Source organism: Schistocerca piceifrons, chromosome 6 (genome assembly GCF_021461385.2).
Source record: "Schistocerca piceifrons isolate TAMUIC-IGC-003096 chromosome 6, iqSchPice1.1, whole genome shotgun sequence".
Classification (NCBI taxonomy): domain Eukaryota; kingdom Metazoa; phylum Arthropoda; class Insecta; order Orthoptera; family Acrididae; genus Schistocerca; species Schistocerca piceifrons.
This window is the reverse complement of record NC_060143.1, coordinates 19,149,559-19,155,988: the sequence shown is the minus strand read 5'-3', so window position 1 is coordinate 19,155,988 and position 6,430 is coordinate 19,149,559.

Sequence of the window (6,430 nt, the reverse complement as noted above, 5' to 3'; positions counted from 1 at the left end):
GTGGAGGGGGGGGGGGGGGGGGGGAGAATTTCATCGTTCCGGCTTCGATGCGAAAGTTCAGCACTAGGGGAGAAAAACTTCTCTGGTGCCTTATACCTTTTTTTCCCCGAGAATTTTTACCGACGGCATCTTTCCCTGTAGGCTATACTCATTTTTTGAGGGTTTCCAACGTTTTGCGCTATTTTATGTCGAAGCACTTTTTTTTAGGCCGAGAATGCTGTGAAGGTATCATGAATTTTCTTAATACTAGCCTCCGTTATCACTTGTTGCAGTTCTAACGCAGCATTGTGGCTCTACCTTCAATTCTTATGTAAAATACAATACACAGTCTGACTAACAAGGGGAGGCCGCCAATTGTGAAATTCAGATTCGATTCTTATTGCGCATAATAAAAGCTCATGGCCAGAGGTGTAATGTGGCAAAGCACCAAGATGCACTTCTCAGCCGTTGCCGAGAAAATCGACAGTTGAAAGAAACCGTTGCGGTGAAATACTCTCTATGATTAATAATTTTCTACAGCGTCGTGATGCAGCGGTAAGCGCTCGGGTTCGTAATCCGAAGGTCGCCGAATCGAATCTCGCGCCATGCAACTTTCTTTTTTTTAGTATTTGTTTTTTGTAATTCAAATAAATATATATATGTATACACACACACACACACACATATATATATATATATATATATATATATATATAAAATTCCCAGCAATCAGTTGCAACAATTATGCATATAATAAGTTGTTGGAAGTCGTTTCTCGTGGAAAAACTGGCGACTTCGAACATCATTATGTTTTCCGCAAACAAAGTTGTATTTCACCAATGTTATTAATTGTCTTCATAATGTTAACCACGTATAGTTAACGGAAGACGTAGAAACGATATTCCGAAACGAATACGTATAGCGTAAGTCAAACGTTCGAATTAGAATAGAGACCCCACGAACACAAATTTGCTGTGGCAGGTATGAAATATAAACTCCCTTACTCGCTCGTTACACTTGAAGGACAGATGTTGAATGGGCCGAAACGAGCCGCCGCATAACAGCGTACTTGCCTGTTAACTTCGAAAGAAGGTAGATGCGGTCCCTAGCGCAACGGAAAAATGGAGGCGGTACAATTGGAGAGCGATCCGCCTTCACCAACATGCATAAGCAAATCATTAATGAATTACAAAAAACTAATAATAATAAAAAAATGCATTGCGCGAGATTCGATCCGGCGACCTTCGGATTACGAACCCGAGCGCTTACCGCTGCGCCACGACGCTGTAGAAAATTATTAATCGTAGAGAGTATTTCACCGCAACGGTTTCTTTTAAGTGTCGATTTTCTCGACAACGGCTGAGAAGTGCATTTTGTTGCTTTGCCACATTACACGTCTGGCCTTGAGCTTTTATTATGCGCAGTATGAATCGAATCTGAATGTCACAATTGGCGGCCTCCCCTTGTAAGTAAGATTCACTGAGGTGCCAAAAGTCACGTGTTACTTCCTAATATTGCGTCGGAGCTGCTTATGCGCGGAGTAATGAAGCAGTTCGAAGCGACATGAACTCAACAAGTCGCCAGCAAAAATACTGAGTCATTCTGACCCTACAGCCGTCCGTAATTCGGAAAGTGCTTCCGGTGAAGGAACTGACCTCTCGAATATGTCCCATAAATTTTGGATTGGATTCATGCCTGGCGTTTCTGTATGGCCAAACCAATCGCTCGACTTGTGCAAATCTTCTTCAAACACATCGCGAACAGTTGTGGCCCAGTGACATGGCACAGTGTCGCCCTTGAAAATTCGATGATGTGCATGATGTAGCTGAACATAACCATTTACGGTCAATGATCGGTTCAGTTGGACCAAAGGACCTAGAACGTTCCACGTAATCGCATACCACACCATTATGAAGCCACCACCAGCCTGCAGAGAGGTCCATGGCTTCGAGGAGTCTGCTTCACACTCGAACCCTAATATCAGCTCTTAGCAACTGAAATCGGTACTCATCTGACCAGGCCACGGTTCTCCAGCCGTCTAAGTTCCAACCAGTATGATGGTCGCGAGCGCAGGTGAGGCGCTGCCGGCGATGTCGTGCTGTTTAGCAAAGGCAGTCGGGTAGGTCGTCTGCTTCCGTAGTTCATTAACGCCGCAATGCCCTAACGGATACGTTCGTCGTAGATCCCAAACTGATTACTGCGTTTATTTCACGCAGTGCTGCTTTCAGCACTGACAACTCCATGCAAATGCCGCTGCTCTTGGTCGTTAAGTGAAGGCTTTTGGCCACTGTGTCGGTCACAGTGAGAGTTTGTGCCTGAAATTTGGTATTATCGGCACACTATTGATATAAGGATCTCGGAATATTGACTTGCCTAACGATTTGCGAAATGGCATGTCCCACGTATCTAGCTCGAACTACCAGTCGGCGTTCAAAATCTGTTAATGCGGCCGTCGTCCGAACTGAAACTTTTTCATATGAATCACCTGAGTTAAAATTACGGTTCCCCCAATGCACTGCCCTTTCCTACACTGTGCGCGCCGTACTACCCTCATCTGTATACGTGCTTATAGTTATCCAACCTCAGTGTATGACTGTGTCGTACTCCGTTCTCCACTGCTAATATCCGTTTGACATCGCGGCGACCCCTCCCGGCCAGCTGGCTCTGTTCAGCGGAATGCACAGTGATTTATCCACTGAGGCCTGGGCGTAGCCCATCGAGGCCCCCCACTGAGAAAGCCGTCACTGGGCCCACCGCCCACGCAGACGCGATTTATGCCAGCGCTCGTTTGGCGGACGGGTTGTGATCGCTCGTTTACTGGATCAGCAGTTTGGTTCCGATGGTATCTTGTACTGGGATGAGTCTAATCATGTACTGCACCTCCATTGACACAGACACAAACACAGGAACAGATTCAGATGCTGAAACAGATACAGACAATGAGATTAATATACATATTGTAAGTAGGGTGTTTAGGTTTTTATGTTGGTAACGCCACGTAGCGATCTGTATGATAATCACTGACTGTGCTGTATGCAGTCTGTGGCTGGTTGGCAGTGTTGAAATACTGGCTATTGTAGTGTTGGGCAGTTGGATGTGAACAGCACGTAGCGTTGGGCAGTTGGAGGTGAGCCGCCAGTAGTGGTGTATGTGGAGAGAGAGATGCCAGAGTTTTGAGCGGACGATCTGGACGTGTGTCCGCCAGAAAAAGGAAATTTGTAAAGATGGTTGTCATGAATTGATTTTATATATATATATATATATATATATATATATATATATATATATATAGGGTGTTACAAAAAGATACGGCCAAACTTTCAGGAAACATTCCTCACACACAAATAAAGAAAAGATGTTATGTGGACATGTGTCCGGAAACGCTTAATTTCCATGTTAGAGCTCATTTTAGTTTCGTCAGTATGTACTGTACTTCCTCGATTCACCGCCATGATTTCATGCGGGATACTCTACCTGTGCTACTAGAACATGTGCCTTTACAAGTACGACACAATATGTGGTTCATGCACGATGGAGCTCCTGCACATTCCAGTCGAAGTGTTCGTACGCTTGTCAGCAACAGATTCGGTGACCGCTGGATTGGTAGAGGCGGACCAATTCCATGGCCTCCACGCTCTCCTGACCTCAACCCTCTTGACTTTCATTTATGGGGGCATTTGAAAGCTCTTATCTACGCAACCCCGGTATCAAATGTGGAGACTCTTCGTGCTCGTATTGTGGACGGCTGTGATACAATACGCCATTCTCCGGGGCTGCATTAGCGCATCAGGGATTCCATGCGACGGAGGGTGGATGCATGTATCCTCGTTAACGGAGGACATTTTGAACATTTCCTGTAACAAAGTGTTTGAGGTCACGCTGGTACGTTCTGTTGCTGTGTGTTTCCATTCTATGATTAATGTGATTTGAAGAGAAGTAACAAAATGAGCTCTAACATGGAAAGTAAGCGTTTCCGGACACATGTCCACATAACATATTTTCTTTCTTTGTGTGTGAGGAATGTTTCCTGAAAGTTTGGCCGTACCTTTTTGTAACACCCTGTATATACAGGGTGATTCAAAAATGCATGTAAATATTTTAAGGGTGTATTTGTGAGGTAAATATAAGACAAAAATGTTCTATAAATGTTTTTCCATAAACGTTTAATTCCAGAGTTATCGTTAAATACGAAAGTCATGTCCGTATCAAAACGACGGCAGTGCAAGCAGCAGGATGCCATATTCTGGTACGTAATTCACATACGTATCTCCCAACAGTTGATTCGAAACTGCATGAATAGTGTTTGTTTTTGTTTGCACGTGATGTTTACTCCTACTGTACGGAAGATGGCGCTGATGTTGTTGGTAACGGAAAAGTACGTCCTGTCGTTCATTCATCGTCGGAAGGCTATAGGTTTCGTGCACATGATGTACTCAAACAGTGAGTATGCTGATATGCACCTTGTGTATGGTGCAGCAGATGGAAATGCACTTGCAGCAAGACGAAGGTACAGTGAGCTGTTTCCAGGAAGACGGTTACCAAGTCATCAGACGTTTGTATCTGTGGACAGACGTATGCGGGAGTATGGCATTCGTCCTGGGCCACATTCAGGTCGACCACTTGAGCATGCAGTGAACGTCAAGGAACATGTTTTGGACCTGGTAGACCAAGATCCATCTATCAGTACGAGACAAATTAGTGCAGCTGTACGACTTCCACAATCTACTGTATGGCGGCTGCTTCGGAGACAACAGTTGCATCCATTTCACCTGCAAAAAGTGCACGAATTGACACCTGAAGACTATCCTCGCCGTCAGCAATTCTGCCAGTGGTTACAAGAGCGTCATTTGAATGATCCAATGTTCATTCGGCGGATAGTATTCACAGATGAGGCCATGTTTACTCGTGCGGGTGTAATCAATTCGCATAATATGCACCAGTGGGCTGTCGAGAATCCTGGCGCGAGAATTGTGCGTGGATATCAACATCAATTCTCCATAAACATTTGGTGTGGTATTGTGGGGAGTTACTTACTCGGACCTCATGTTCTGCCTCCAAGGCTGAATGGGCACGCGTACTGCGAATTTTTGGAGGGAGAATTGCCTGGATTGTTACAGGATGTCCCTCTTGCAACACGAGCCACCATGTGGTTTATGCACGATGGTGCTCCCGCCCATTACAGCCGCAACGTAAGGGCGTACCTCAATTCTGCGTATCCACATCGATGGATAGGTCGCGGAGGACCAATTGCTTGGCCAGCCAGATCACCTGACCTGAACCCTTTAGACTTTTATTTATGGGGCCGACTAAAGACATTGGTGTATTCTTCTGCAGTACCGAACAGAGAAGTGCTACAACAAAGAATTGAAGGTGGTTGTGAAATTATTCGTGGAGAGTTGAACGGACTGTGTAATGTGCAGAGATCATTGATGCGACGAGCACGGGTCTGTCTGCAAGTTCAGGGACAGCATTTTGAACATGCATTGCATTAAGATTTGTGCAAATAGGACAGTACAGTACAGTACAGTCTGTAAAATGCTTCAATTTTCCTTAGTTATTGTGCATTGCTGTAGTTCAATCAACAGGACCTAAATTAATACAGTGTTCGCGAGGAATTGTTTCAGTTTGTTACGTCACGTTTATTTATCAGTTTGCGTTGTTAGTCCAAATGCACTGTAATTAAACTGTGAACTCTGGGAATTAAATACCTTACGTTGTATTGAATGTATTATCCTGTTTTGTTCATAACTCTGTAATAAGCCAAGTATGGAAAAAATTGTATAGAACATTTTTGTCTTATATTTACCTCACAAATACACCCTTGAAATATTTACATGCATTTTTGAATCACCCTGTATATATGAACATTATTAAGGTAAATACAGTGGCCCTGACTAACAGTAACTTATACCTTTCATGAATCACTTACCTCACAAAAATCTTCGTTACTCGAACTACTGCAATACAGCGAGCGCCAATACTGCAAGCTAAATAAAAGATTCTAACTACTGAAGGCACTAACTACTGATAGGCATAGTAAGCAAATGAAAGATTTTGATACAGAACAAACAATGTATTTACCTTAATAATGTTCTAAACTCATCATATATCTATCAATTCTGTATTGCAGTAGTTCGAGTAACGAAAATTTTTGTGAGGTAAGTGACTCATGAAAGGTATAGGTTATTGTTAGTCACAGCCATTCTTTTGCAGGGATTATTGAAAGTGAGATAGCGTTGCGCTAAAAATATTTTTTGTCAGTTTAGTGACGATCAGAATAAGTAAAGAGAAAACTGTTTGAGTACGTTGAGTTCTGCTCAGCTGTTTGAAAATCAAATAACGTAGAAGTTTACCAGCAGAGTCATTCATAATTTTTCAGGGGGATGTTTCAGTATCTAGATGTAAGATAAGACAAAATTAAGGATCACAGAAATGGATGAGCTGTCATAAG